Source organism: Simochromis diagramma, unplaced genomic scaffold (assembly GCF_900408965.1).
Source record: "Simochromis diagramma unplaced genomic scaffold, fSimDia1.1 OVJJ01000604.1, whole genome shotgun sequence".
NCBI classification, from domain to species: Eukaryota; Metazoa; Chordata; class Actinopteri; order Cichliformes; family Cichlidae; genus Simochromis; species Simochromis diagramma.
The window spans coordinates 34,430-50,669 of record NW_024387416.1 but is presented as its reverse complement, the minus strand read 5'-3'; positions in this window follow the sequence as shown (position 1 = coordinate 50,669).

The following is a 16,240-nucleotide window of genomic DNA, read 5'->3' as shown; positions in this document are numbered from 1 at the left end:
ATAATAGAATAGAATAGAATAGAATTCAACTTTGTTGTCATTGCACATGCACAGGTACAGGGCAACGAAATGCAGTTTGCATCCATCCAGAAGTGCTTTAGCCATGATATAGATATATTACAATATATATTAGCAATAATATAGATATGTAAGTATATTACAAAAATAGGGTCTATTATGGTATGTTATAATGTACACGGTATGAAGTATGTTAAGAATATTCTATAACTATAAGTATGTACAGGCTGTAGTGAGTACAAACTATGTACAGGCTATGAACAGGATATAAATATGAAAAACTATACAGAAATCTGAGATATACAGTTATACAGAAATGTGAACTATGCAAGTTATAAACAGTTGTAGGATTAAAAATTATCATATGTACAGAATGATTATTTACACAGAACTATACAGTAGTGCAGTTAAGTAATAGCTATAAGCTATAGTAATAGCTTTAAGTCCTGTAGAAAGTTAAATATATGTTGTGCTCACTGGTTACTCTGGTATGAATGACTCTGAATTACTTTATGATAAATAACACACTATTGTCAAAAAACAGTGAAAGAATTCCAGATCACAAGTTTTTAGTTCAAATACAAGTAACAACCTTTGACTTTAATCAGGTTTTATTTAATTGTGTCAGAGAAAACATCATGTGCTCTTCATGTAGCTGAGTACATTCAGTGTTTAAAACAGAAGTTGTGCAGGTCTGAGATCAGCAGTTTTCTGAAACACCAAACTGAGGTACTGTTAATGCTGATGTATAGTGACACAGTTACAGGGGTGATTAATCCTTTTGACTTTTTGTGTTTAAATTTATCAATAAAACAGCTGCAGCTTTCACTGACAGCACATGTGGTACTTTAACCTTTGTACTGTTTTCTTCAGTTAATTTTGGAGTTACTACAAAGATTGAAGATATAGGATGATCTGTCTGCTGTCACTGGGTGGTGCTGAGGTCTGAATCTGAGGACGGCTCCTGTAATCACAAACAGAACAGAATCATCACAAACTGAAATATAAAGTTTATCTCTCAAATCTGAAATAGAGCAGATCCTTCTCCGTCCTCACACACTCGGGATCTGAAGTTGTTCAGTCCTACAGTTCTGCCGACAGCTGTTTATTTTTTTTATTTGTTTTAAAGGCCTTACTAACACATTTTCTAATATCATGTTTACCTTTGAGTTGTTGATGCTTTATAAATGGACATCTGCAAAGATGAGATGATGGAGCAGGTTTCAGTCGAGGTTCAGTCTGCTGCTGCATCCTGGTCACAACATACAGATGTGTTATCAGCTCAGTATTGAACGAGAAATACTAATGTTTCAAATTATTTGTCCTAAATGATGCAAGCTGTACAGAGTACTGCACATGTGACTTTGTGAACATAATTCATTAAAAATAATTTGGACAGTTTTTTAACCAGAATATTTGTAACAAACTCAGTAAAAAAAAAAAAAAAAAAAAAAAAAAAAAGCTAAAAAAATAATCAGGGGAAAAATGTAACATTTTAACTTAAGCTGACAAGCGGAAGTAGTTGGTTTCAGAGGGGAATTTAAAAGTTGGCGTTAATGTCCTTCCACATGTGGAAAGCGACAGAAAACATGCTGCTGTTTGCACATATTTAATAATCAGCTCTGCACAGGAGCAGAAGCAGAGTCCAGCCTGTTGCTCTTATAGTATAATACTCATAATAAAAGTACAGTAACCGTCGTTAGTCACTAAGCATCCCGGTGCGTTTCTCTTGATTTCTTTAGTCAGGGTAAATTCATTCACCTGCACGGGGTAGCTAAACGAACTTTACAAAACAAGTTTCCCCGACAGCCGAGTGCTCATTTTAGCTAGCTAGGTCCTTAGGTAGCTAGCTAAGGACCTAAATTACGGATTAGTTTACAAACACATTTAACTTACCAAAAATAATGCGGTGGGGCCTCAGGTCCTCCTGTCCGGTAGTCCAATTTACTGAAGAACACCTCAGGCTGTCACTTTGAAATAGTCGGTAATGTAAACGCTGGACCTCTTGGCATCTGCCATTCCCGAACAGACACGTGCGAGTTTGTCCGTGACCGCAGCCGCGTCGTCAGTGTTTTCTCCAGTCATTGGTCAGCATTATAATATATGCAAATACATGCGGGTCGGAATCCCCGCCCCCCAGCGCGCCCCCGTACGCCAAAACAGTGCCGGCAGAGTGAAACTGAAAATTGGTTTGAAACCGAAAAGTGGATTGAAACCGAAAAGTGGATTGAAACCGAAAAATGGATTGGAACCGAAAAAAAATGGATTGAAACCGAAAAAAAAAAATGTAAGCGAAAACAAAAAAATTACAGTTTCAATTAATTGTTTTTCACTATCAATTTTTTTTTCGGTTTCAATACAAGATTTTTCAGTACATTTATTTCAGTTACAATATTTTTTTTCGGTTTGAATATTTTTTTCGGTTTCGTTTCAAGGTGGCATCGTTCTGATTCCATATTTATTCAGTAAGAAATGACACACACCTAAACATACACACTGATTCACTGAGAAGTGATCCACATACAAGTACACATACACACGCTGGTGCAATGAAAAGTGATGCAGACACATACACATGCTGACGCAATGAAGAATGCTTTGCAAACAAGTGCTCATGCTGATACGCAAAATGCTGCACACACACACACACACACACACACACACACACACACACACACACACACACACACACACACACACACACACACAGACTGTTACATGAAGCCATTGATCACTTAGAACGCATTTCATGTCATCCAGAGGGCACATATGTACATTTAACAAACAAAGTCTATAAATCTCTGCTTATGTAAACAATATCTGTGTGTGGCGGGAGGGGGAAATTTCTTGTGGACTCAGGAGCCACACACTCGGTGTGACGCTCCGACTCCCTGAAATTCAAGGCTTGATTAGGAGGAAAGTACACTCATTCTGTCTCTGCAGCAGGGCATGTTTAAACAGAGAATTTCAACATTCCCCTGTCCTGTATTGACGGACAGGGCCAAACATTCAAACATGTTTTTTTATTGTCAGACTTATGTCCAGTAAATTTGATGGCCAGAGATTTGATGTGTAAATTAAAAATACATTTGATGTCCATTCATGATGGCATAACAATCACACTGTCAGAATATGACTATGCAATGGTGAAATACGGCACAGTGACCCCTGCCTTTGTGCATGAATAGAGGCTGGTCGCTCGCTGGAGGTTTTTTACAAACAGCACGTGACTGCATGCCTCCAGATGCCTGTTTATGGCTGCTGAAGGCCTGGACTGAAATTCTTACTGTGCTTCACACAGCCCTGATGAGATTATGAGGAGGAGTGGTACAGAGTGAGAATGATAAACTAACTTTGTAATGTCTTGAAGCTAATTCCTAAACCATATTGTTACATTAGGAAGCATAAACTTTCCTGTGAATTTTTTGGCTGGTCTTTGGATTTTGCTTAGCACTAGGTTGATTTTGCCAGTGAGGTTTGGGTTGTTTTTTTTTCTCTAAGAGAGAGAGCCGGTTTTATGCTTGGACATGTCTGGAACTCGCCCTAGTATTTGTTATTTTTATTATTATTTTATTTTTTACTTTTGTTCTTGCTTTTGTTACAGTGCACTGACATAAGAAATCTGAGAGGTGTTATCCACCGGTGGTGCTATTTTGTGAGTTCATGATTTAACAATCAGCTCTCTTTTAAGCAGGCCTGCAAGATTGAAATCAAAAGTGCTACAAAAGATTCCTACTGGAAACAGTCACAAAGTGTGCTTCCCCTGATTACAATGGGCTTTGGAGAAATTTACTTATCTGGGACACTGATCATATGAGATGGTGAGTCCGGAGTCTAAAAGGATTGTAGCGGTTCAATCCACTCCAAAATCATAAAGAATTGTCTTCTCTTTGATCTGACGTGATATTGCTGTGAATGAATACTGAAACGCGTGTACGAGAGGCTTCACTATCAGCAATGATGCATGCGAGGGACTGACTGTACTGTGACAGACTGATGATGTAAATAAAGTTTTGACTGACTTAAAACTGAGACAAATTAGTAAATGTTGACAAACAATTCACCCAGCTGGTAGAAAAGGGTTTTGTTTTTTTGCAGGAGCAGAAGGATGATAGAGACCAGAGAAGGGAGAGAGATTCTAAGTTCACATGAGTGTGTGGACCTGCAGACTTGACCCTCCAACTGCCACGTTTCTGTGTTACTGATTTTGGGTGAAGGAAATTGAGTTTTAACTGGCTGGATGTTGGGAATGGTATCGCATTGTATTGTTGGAAAATGTTAAATGTTACAGGGAGGAAAATGTATATACAATGTGAAAATATACTGATGAAGATCAAAAGGGGTAACTGTAGAATCAGTACGCTGTTTTATGCTACACTATACCTCTGAGTAAAGATTGTGAAATCATTATATTGTTTTAGGTTGCATTATATTCCTGATTTAGAAAAGGTGAAATTATTAGACTTATTAGACTGATTTGTATTACTCTATACTGCTGTCAGACACTTCAAGATCTGCTGACAACCCTCTCATGCACATCTCCCTTCCGGACGTTTGTAATGCTCAAAGTGGTTGTATGGAATTAAGAGAATTGTATTGATTAAAGTTATTGTTGATTGAGCAGTTAAACACCGAGTGTTGTTATTCCTTCAGCCCGAAGATCAAAGAATTGGGTTTTTTAACAACAGGAAAGGCTGGCTCAAATCGTGGCTGCGGCAGCTAGCGGTAACTGAGCCGGTAGTCAACCATGATTCCCACGATTAGCATAGCCTGTATTTTCATCATTTCCATGTAATGCCAGCTGCTGTTTGGGAAGGAAGCAGGAGGCATTTAAGAGATCTTTCATAATCTCTCGAGTCTCCTTTATCTTAGTATTGTGGATGCTGCTGTTCATCCAAAGTTAAGTAAACCCTGGAGATCCTAAAAAGTTTTAATGTGATCTGACGTTGAATGTGAGTGGTAGACTGCTCATGTTGCTGAGGCTTCTCCGCAAATTCTTCATGTCACAATATCCCATTTGTCCAGATATTGTGACACGTTGAGAAAAGAAAGCAAGGAAAGCAGAAAAATTGGTTCCGCGCTGGACATCCACACAGCCAGTCTTTTCATGTGAACCACTCATTTTGAAAGGAGCAGGCAATCTTCTGTCCCGTAGTTTCAGTGTTGGGAAGGTTACTTTTAAAATGTATTCCACTACAGATTACAGAATACATGCCCCAAAATGTATTTTGTAATGTATTCCGTTACATTACTCAATGAGAGTAATGTATTCTGAATACTTTGGATTACTTAATATATTATCATGCTTTTTACAACAACTATTGCTGTGTGATTTATTACTATTACTGAAGGTAATAATCATGTGCAGTTCTGAAAGCAATACCAAATAGATTTTTAAATTTTAATGTAAAATGAGTAACAGTAGGGTGGACAGTAGGTAAGGCTGCACTTTTTGCAGCGATCTCGTATAGAAAACTATTCCGTAGTAAAGGGACCTCTGGCTAATACGTCAGGTTCCGTGTCGAGCTCGTAGCTGAAAACTAGCTTTACTTTGTTGTCTGGGCCAACTTTGCTAGCGAGAGACAGAGAGAGGCGTTGAAAGGCTGCAGACATCCAGAGGCCCCCAGAACACAAGAGACCAAGGAAGACCAACAGAGGGGCAGCCGTGCCACTATCCCAGAAAGAGCTGAGGAGAGTCCCAGATGAGGGCTCACTCAGCAGCCGCGGAGCAGAAGCCAGGGGGAGTTGCAGTGACGTGCCCGTGAGCTCCGCCGGCAGCCAGCTGTGCCAGAGTGACCGAGCCCCAGGCTGAGAGGCCGAGGGCACCCCACCCCCGAAGGAGTGAGCCGGTGGGTACCTGGACGCCCATCCCTGGACACAAAGAACCACCAACGCACCGATGTCTGAGGGTGTCTGCCACTGGCAGGGGGAGTGGTGGTGGGATATAGGCCTCCATACCATGGAGGGCCTGAGATGTCCCCAGAGAGGTGGCGTCTGATACCCAACCTGACACATAGACACAAACCAACAGGCACACACAGATACAAACATCCATTCCCACCCTCATGCTCTCATATGCGCTCTTTTTGGCTGCAGTGGTTATTATTATATTTACATGCTTCCAGCTCCTGTTTCTGATTGGTGACAGCTCATACTTTTCCACTCTCCTTTTTCTCCCTCCCTCGCGCTCACAGACACATAACGGGTATGGCAGTCCATTCTCCCTGCAGCACGGACTACACTGCCCATGAGGCTACATTCTTTAGGGTGATGCCTGTAACACTCTGCCTGTTGCCTTCATATTAAATAATTTTTAAAAATATTTCTTCACGTCATTATGAGACGCGAGATTGAGACACAGGCATTTGAGCCTCTTAATGCGTGTTTTGTTTGGGCTTCCACCGGCGTGGAATTACCAAAAAATAGAGAGAGCATAGCCTACAGGAAAATACCGCCGTGTAATCCCTTTATTTCAACAAAGTAACTGTATTCTGAATACCACCTTTTTAAACGGTAACTGTAACGGAATACAGTTACTCATATTTTGTATTTTAAATACGTAACGGCGGTACATGTATTTCGTTACTCCCCAACACTGCATAGTTTGAATCAAACCTTTCAGCGCAGGCGTTCTTCCTTTATTTATTACCTCCTGTTTCAATTAAAAGTCCAGTTTATAAAGCTGTTTGAGCTTGGGTATAAAATCTTCCATTCTAAAAGCAGACAGGGTGAGAGGCGAGAAAATATCACTGCACTTGACTCGCTCAAGCTAGATTATTGCTAGGTCGCTGTCACTTACTCTGCAGCTGCGGAGTAGCATAAGAACAACTGGGCTCACGAGTGCTCCCTATCTTAAGGTAAGAGAACTGCCAGCCTCAGTGCCTCTTTACTACAGTTGTAAGATTGCTGAGCACACAAAAGAGGTTAAACACATAATATAAACATCAGCTAAACAAAGCCGGCAGTTTGAAGTGTTTGAACCCTTTGATTAGCGACATACAGAGAGTGATACACTCTCATTGCAAGGCAGCAGACAGTTTGTGAGAGACTGCGTAATTTTCTAATAAAAAAAAAATTGTCCAAATTGCTTAAACTAACTGGAAAATTAGCTCATAGTTCAAACCATTTAATAAATATAGCTATTTCATTTATTTGTTCATTTTATTTTATTTTTTTCCATGATGACAGGTGATTCGCTGCTTCCTCTACCTCCCCTGACCGCACGTCACTGGTAACACTTTAAAATGAGCACTGGAAAAAATTTTAACCTGATAATTAAACAAATACTGAAAATGTTTACCAATCATTAGTAACGCTTTAATTTAAATGTGTCTGTCAACAGAGTCTGAAAATCTTTCCTTTATGAACCAAACTTTGTATTAAGGATTGTAATATAGTTGGTATAAAATGATAAGGATTCCATTTTAATGGTAACAGTGCAAGTTTTGCATTTTTAGATTAATAATAAAAATAATGTTAGCCAAATGATGTTATTGTTTTGTGATGAAGGTTTCAGCACTGATTGGGAAGCCTGTTTACATTCACAAAGGGTGTGTACAAAATGCCAGAATGGCAACACGTGAAAAAAAATAACTCAAACTCAAAGCTAAGATGAGAAAAATACTTTATCTTTTGATCACTAATTAATAATGATGGCACAGTAATCTTTATATTTTGCCTTGCGTTGTTGCACTATAAAAAAGCGTCCCTTAAAGTTACATTAGGTGACATCTTACTAAAAAAGAATAACCCCAAGAGTCAGAGCTCCGTTGTGCCAAGCATTCCTTAAACTCTAACTAGTGACTTTAAAAATTTATTCATGAATAAAATTTTAACCAAATATAACAATCTCAGAAATGTGTCATTATGTAGAGCAACTTTATAAACTATGATGCTTATTTAAAATCCTTCTCTCCAGTTGATCTCTCAGAGTTAACTTCAACTTTAAAACATGTCCTTTAGACCCCATTTCTACAATGCTCTTCAACGAAGTCCTACCATTAAATAATGCAACTTAAAAGGCCAGTCCCTGAGCAAAATGCAGACCAGCTTATAATTTTCTTTGTGGCCAATTGTGATCTTTCACCCTAATTGTCTGCTTTTCAGAACAAGACTGTAGACTTTTGCTGTGTAAAAGTGGTGGATAGGTAATTCCTTTACGATTCTTTTTTCTTAATTGCAGGTATAACTCTTTTAGTCAGACTATGAGATGTCACCTGAATATGTAAGAAAATGACAGCTTTCCAGCTGGAATGTTGAGGCTTCACTTTACCAGGTACCATCTGTCTATTTGTCAACACACTTTCACAACAGACTGCTCATAATTGTAGACTCCGTGAAATCAATGCAGGGAATGTGACTTCCAACTCCAGTAGGCCACTCCCAAGTGAAATACAGCACAACTTCTAATTTGTTTTGCTTTTGTGACCTGTTGTTACTTGTCTCCTTTTAGGAATGAAACTTAACAGCTCCACCCTGAAAACCTGATGTTCCATAAGTTCTCCTTTTGTTTTTATCGGTTGTGCTGCTTATTACAAAAAGCTGTGTTTTTTGTATTGTGCAATGTCTTTTGCAATGCAGGTGGTCGCAGTGCAGGAAAATAAAACAGCAATGTTTAGTGTACAATGCTTTTGCTTTTCATACAAACACAGAGTTTCATATAATTAAGGTATTTGTCGTTTTATGACTACAAATTGTGCAACATTTCACACATATTTATCACTTTTTTGAAAAGAATCTTCAAACCACTGACTTTCTGTAAATATTTATGAAAGTACAATTTCAAATATTTTTGCCAAATATTTGTGATTCACGTCAGGCACTGCCTTCTTATCCTCTTGTTTCTTTTGTTGTGCTCATTATTGACAGGAAATCATAAAAACAGTACATCAAAGGATGTGACCACTCTGAAACTAGCACCTGTTACTGATAATGTTACCTGGAGATATTATGGCCAGCTGTCATGGTGTGTGCTGTGTGGTATCATGGCAGATTTCTTTTCTGATGTATTAGTCACATATTTTAACCATATCACTTTAGTATAGCATGATCACTCCTGTTACCAGTTGTATGCATACATGTAGAATGTTATCACAAGTGGGCCCCATGTTATTGCACCTTCACAGTGGACCCACAAGAGACTTGAAGATCTCCAGACATCCCGCATTAAGGGAGGTGACGGCTGGTCATAACTTTTTTTTAGACTGGGAGAGGGTCTAGGATGAGCTGGACTGAAGGCATAGGGATATGATGTGCTATGGAATGTTTTTTGTTTGAGAGCGTTTGGGAAGGTATGTAAGATGTGACGGTGGTGGCCAAATTTCAGAGATGATCCCAGTGCTTGGCTGGGATGTTTCTCTACACATTGCAATGTGTTTATTAAACCCATATCGAAAAGATATATATAAATCTTATAAATTTTATATCTGTCTTGTGTGAAACTTGCATGAAAAGCAAACAAGAGTAAAAACAGATATAAGATCCCTTGAAAAATTATATAAATGAAACTGAAAATGAAAACGTATGTTTTTGATACTTCCTAAAACAATATATGAAAGTAATGAGAAAGTGGCCACTTTCATGAGTAAATCATATAAGCCTTATATCACTATCAATTAGAGATGGACCGATCCGATATTACGTATCGGTATTGGTCCGATACTGACGTAAATTACTGGATCGGATATCGGAGAGAAATAAAAAATGTAATCTGAGCCATTAAATATCGAAAAAGCTCCTCACAAAACTTGCGACACGGCGTAACTCGGCTCATAACCGTAGCACGTCACAGCAGTATGCGTCACGTGATAGAGCAGCTGTGTGTATTTGTAGCCTCTACCAATCGTTTCATCTTCGAGGAAGTTATCCCAGAGAGAAGTAAAGCAAATGTGTAAGTTCATCTCTGAATGTATGTAAAGCATTCCCGCGTTGAGCTTAACAACCGATATATGGAGCGACTGCCTCTTCTCTCTCTCTCCCTCTCCTGCTGCTACTTCAATCATGAAACTGATCAATGATTAGCTGATCGGCTTTTCTGTCAGGAGTCCGTCTCTCTTGTTTGTTTATCGCCCACTTCGCGCCAGAAAGAGGAAACCAGCGGCTGAACAACAGCAGCACATTTAAGCTTGATAAGCTGTTGTTAGAATTTATTTAATATTACTTTCTACTCCAGGATCTTTTTCTACGCAGCTGATGGCTGGTAACTGTGCAGGGGCGGATCTAGCAAAGTTTAGCCAGGGGGGCCGATAGGGCATGAACAGGGAAAAGGGGGCACAAAGACATAATTTTCTTTCTTGTTCTCATTTAAAATGTCTAGTTTTTAATAAATAATTATCTGAATCTTACACCCAAAGTTTTAATCTGATGTAAAATGTATAGAAGTCCATTACTGTATATAGTAATTATTAAGTCTAATATACCCTAGTAAGCTATAGTACCTTTTCCTTTGGGAAGGTACCATCTGTGCAGTCTGCAATTCTGTTGAAGAAAGATGTTGAATCTATTTAATTATTTTTTTAAATAATTGATTTCTGTGCATTTTTTTCACACTGCATCAAATTAAAGTTAAGCATCATGAGGTGGAGGGGTGGGTGGTTTCCTTTTTTCTTTTTTTTCCTAAGAGTTTGCAACCCTTTTAGTTAGGTTGCTTACTCTTTAAAATACCAGAATAGGGAGGATGGAGTAGGTTTAAGTTTATTAGTTGATCAGTGTTGCTGAACTATGAAATATTTTGTGTGCAGTGTAATTTTTGCATACAGGTATAACAGAATAACTTTAGTGTTTGTTTGTTTTTTTAAACCTGAGTATGAACTTATACAAAATGCAGCAAGATATTAAAAAAACAGTTTTATTGATTAAAAAAACACTATATCGGATTCATATCGGTATCGGCAGATATCCAAATTTATGATATCGGTATCGGACATAAAAATGTGGTATTGTGCCATCTCTACTATCAATATATGAAGCAAGCTAAAGTTGATGCAAGTTGTCATAAAATAAATATATTGTTAGTGCTTATTTGGTGCTTATTGTTACTTGTTTTTAATATAATCTAAAAGGGCCGTCTCTGAGTAGAGTCTGAGCCAAGAGTACTGACAGGAAACTTCATGCTTTTGCAAAAATAGGAGCTGCAGCCAGAAAGTGAAATTAAGCAGAGTGTTTGATCGAAACCTAAAGTGTGTGTGACGTCTAGAGGAAGTAAATAAATAACCAGGCTTCCTGTTTTTGCTTCAGACTTGAGCTGGTGTTTCTGTGCTAAGTCTCCATATTCCGGAATATGTAAAATTAAAGATCATTTTTTGAGCTTTGACCACTTTGAGCTGTGTCTTTCTTGGCCATTGAAGAATACAAAGAACTGGATTTAATAAAGTCTTTTCTATTTCTTTTCCATATGGGAACCCACTTCAAATCAAGCTCACCGGGTGTGTTGCAGGTTATTGTTAAAATTTCCATACCAGTGGCAGGCAGGAGGAAGGACCCAAATGAGGAATGAAACTAAAAGCGGTAGCCTTTTATTGCTGGAAAGACTTTTCAAAAGAAATAAACTTAACAAAAAACAAACCAAAACCTTGAACATGAAAACTGGAAACTAAAATGGACTCAAGAAAGTAGAAGCTAAGAAACATGAACTAGGAAAACAAAACAGGAACTGTGAACTAGAATTAAGCCAGGGAGAAAACACAGTACAGTGAGGGTATGACGTGACAACAAGCAGGGGAAGATGGAGGACTAAAATACACGTGTAAGATAACAAGAGGATGGGTAAAAGGTGGAGACACAGCTGGGCTTAATCAGAGATCATTAGATAAGAAAAAATTAAAACTATATGCACAGCACGCAGGACAAGGACTATCAAAATAAAACAGGAAGCAAGAGACATTCACAAAGACGCAGACTTGACACTTCACAGAGGGAACACGGAGCACAAGGACAGGAGTAACAAACTGCGGCATGTAACACGACAGACTGGTGAACAAAAAAATTAGCATGAAGACAGAACTAAATCTACACTAAACATGAGGTGCACAAAAACAAAGCCTAGAAATATAGAACCAGAAACCAAAAGACCATGATGAAATCAAAGATTAATAATAACACGAAAAACTTGGTCACTGACCCAGGACTGTGACACCAGTACAAATAAAACTAACTGGAGATTATCATTTAAATAATAACAACAATGATGATGACATGAAAATAAGAAGAAGATGAGAAAGGTCCATTTGCAACACAAGCAATTTTGCCTGGATTTCTGGCTTTTAAGTCAACTATTAGAGGCCAAACTGACTGGCTTTAGAGTCTAGCACATAGCTCTTGGGTTTTTGCAGTTTCTCTGAGTTTTCTCTGTCTTTGGGATTATTCATTATTAATGATAGGTTTGTAGCATAAGCCTATTCGCTGGAACGTTCAAGACAATTTACTACACAGCAAAAGCAAGACACAAGTAGGCAAAGTTCTTTGTGTTACTCATGGATGAGGGAGGCCTGCTTGGAGCCAAGTGTCATTCCACCCACTTGACCTCCGTCAGATTATCAGCCTGTAGCACTCCTTTTATTGTGGTCACATGAATATGCATAGATTCATTAACATATGATGTTTCATACACACAAAGAGTACCTTGCCTGTGCGTTGTGTAAGTGTGTGTGTGTGGTCAGAGTATGAACCTGTGAAGACTCCCCAAAGCTGGTGCCAGGAGTCTAGCGGTCCAGCTAAACAAAAGGCACTTATACTTAACCAGATACAGAGTAGGTGTCCTCCTATACCATAAATCAGTAAGAGCAGATATAACCTCTCTCCTGACCTTAAGTTGTGTGTGCATGCCAGAGTGCTCTGGGAGGCACACAGAGTCTCCACAGACTACTAAGGATCAAACCTCTACCAACATGACATTGATTATAAAACTCTAAGCATATATGAGTAGATATTTCTAAGCATAAATGACAATCAACAATACAAATCTAACAATAATTATATAATTATTCATCGGGATTATTATTATTATTAGTCACCCTCAAGACTGGTGAACAGCAAGAGTGGATTTTCTACACAGCTGATGTTTTTTTCCCTTTGGTATTGCATTAACACACACCTGAATACTCCAAAGCAGTAAACAACACAAATTACTGCTTTACTAGAGGCAGTCACACTTATGATCAGTTAATAAAGTTCATTTGATAACTTGATTGTTATGGCTGGCACTTACTCGGTAAGGCTGTACGCAGCTTTTCACACGATGCTTCTACATTTTGGCTTAGCTTTTGTCAAATAAATAATGGCTCTTTACATATGTTTTTGTTGTCATTTTACCTAATTGTGTTTTAATTTGGTTCTACAAACAAATGTGAAATTTTAAAGACTTTTCTACTTCGCTTTTATAAAGGGGGGAAAGGGATTGTACACAACAGCTCATTGTTTTTCATTAAAGTGATGTCCAAGGATAATACGCTTCCTTGTTGTTGTTGGCTGTAATGGAAGGCATCACTGACACCTAGTGGAGGAATGTGTCTAATTTTTGATTATTTCATGGAAAATCACAGCTGTTTAGGTTTCTGCTTTTACACGGTAACCTGGTCTGCACTTTGTTCCTACAAACTTCCAGCAAATAAGAAGTGCACATACACAGATTTTTAAAAAACATTTTCATTTTACATTTTCTTTAAAATCCAATGTCAACATCGGATGCATTTGCATGAAAAAACCTACAGTACCTGCAAGGCTGGGTGTCATAAGAATTTAGGTGGGTCCACAGTGAAAATTTCTTTTGATTTTTATCAGTTGTGCTCATCTAAAAAAAAATAACCTAAAGCTTTAATTACATAAACACTTGAGCAAACAAGCCAAAAGCCCTTTTGTCTTGTTAATACTAAGCATTCTTTATTTAAAGGTCATATGCAGGGATGAATCAGCAGCAAGTGACTTGCACCAGCTGCTGTTCATATAGTTATTTAGTCAGCATTTGTCACTTTAATTATACAACATAAAACCATGCACAAGATTAGTGTTTATAAGAACAGGAAGGGACTGTTTCAGTGAGCAATCATTACGCTAAATGACATTGATAACATGGTTTTAAAGCTCTTACTAATCTACTTTAAGTAATAGTTTATATAGTGAGCTAAGGCAGCAAGTAAATCTCTTGAACTAGAACCAGTTGTTTAAACCTAATGCCACAACAAGTGGCTGAAACAGAAAGGATGCTGCAAATTTTATGATCACAGACTAAAGCCTCATATCATGGTTCTAGGTCCTTTTGACCTAGCATTTTGTGTTTCTTGTGTTTTTATGAATTTTTGTGCTATGGTTTATCATTCTTAGTGGTAATCCTGATTTTATTCTATCTCGTCTAGCTCGTCCCTTCTTCAGTCCCCAGGCAGGCGGCAACTCCATTCATCCCTGCACCCATACCTGCTCCTCAGGTGGGGATGTCAGATGCCCAGCCGTTGCCTGTGCCTGTTCCGGTTCCTCGGGTGAGGGCAACTGTGACCCTGCCGACTCCTGCACCCGTTTCAGTTCCTTGGGTGGGAGCGACAGAGGTTCAGCTACACATACGCCGGTTCCCAGGGCTAGGGCATCCAGAACACAATTCATTTCTGCACCCATATCTGTTCCTTGGGTGGGGATGGCTAATGTTCGGCCAGGCCCAGCACCCGTTTCACCCGCATTCACTGGAGAAGAGCAGCTAGGAGTCAAGCTCAGTCACCTGCTCATTCACCTGCTCAGCACTCTCCTGTCTTCGCTCTCATGCTCCATCATGTCCCATTGTGAAAGTCTCGTGTTTTCATGTTTGGCGTAGTGTCCCTCTGGTTTCTTGTTAATTCATATCAGCTGTGTTCCCCGTGTGTTCACACTTCCCTCGTTATCCTCCTATGTATTTATGTCAGCATCTCCGTCAGTTCGGTGTCGCGATCTACCTCATTCCTTAACCCAGTGCTTGTTTAGTGTTTAAACAACTGTGTCATACATACTCGTTAGATTATGCCAACATAGCACATATGGACATCTTACTTTGGGGCAGACCTTTAAAACTGGTTCAAACAGTGATAAATAGAAACTGTTCATTTCAAGTGTTAAAATGTTTTTGATACATAATCTCATCCTGATGCTGCTGCTCACAGCATTTTAGTCTCCTACAGGGAGGAAGAAGTATCGCTGATTAGTCCATTGACTTTGGGATAGATAAGGGGGTGGCTGTAGCTCAGGAGGTAGAGCAGGTTATCTAGGGATCTGAAAGTTGGTGTTTTGATCCCTGGCTCCCCGTAGTCTGCATGTCAAATATCCTTAGGCAAGATATGAACCCCAAGTTGCTCTCTGATGCATCCATCAGAGGATGAATATGTCTGAATGGTAGTTACACTGAACAAAAATATAAACGCAACACTTTCGTTTTTGCTCCCATTTTCCATGAGCTGAACTTAAAGATCTGAAACATTTTCTACATACACAAAGGACCCATTACTATCAAATATTGTTCACAAATCTGTCTAAATCTGTGTTAGTGAGAACTTCTCTTTTCATCCTATCCCACTTCACAGGTGTGGGATGTTAAGGTGCTGATTAGACAGCATGATTATTGCATAGGTGTGCCTTAGACTGCCCACAATAAAAGGCCACTCTGAAATATGCAGTTTGATCACACAGCACAATGCTACAGATGTCGCAAAACCAGTCAGTATCTGGTGTGGCCACCATTTGCCTCACGCAGTGCAACACATCTCCGTTGCATAGAGTTGATCAGGTTGTTGATTGTGGGCTGTGGAATGTTGGTCCACTCCTCTTCAATACTTGAACAAAGTTGCTGAATATTGGCAGGAACTGGAACACACTGTCATATACGCCGAGCCGAGCATCCCAGACATGCTCAATGGATGACATGTCCGGTGAGTATGCTGGCCATGCAAGAACTGGGATGTTTTCAGCTTCCAAGGAATTGTGTACAGATTAGAGATGGACCGATCCGATATTACGTATCGGTCCGATACTGACCTAAATTACTGGATCGGATATCGGAGAAAAATAAAAAATGTAATCCAATCCCTGGGGTCAGCGGGGGAGCTGGCCCCAGGGAGGGGTCACTTGCCCCTCCCTTCCTTCCCTCCCCATCTCCAGCTGCCTCCCTCTTCCCGCTCCACCACAACCACCCACACATGCAGGACCTTGGAGTAGGGGTATGTCACCAGGGTGCAGAGGAGGCTACCACCCCCCCTGTCCCCTTCTGGCTGCC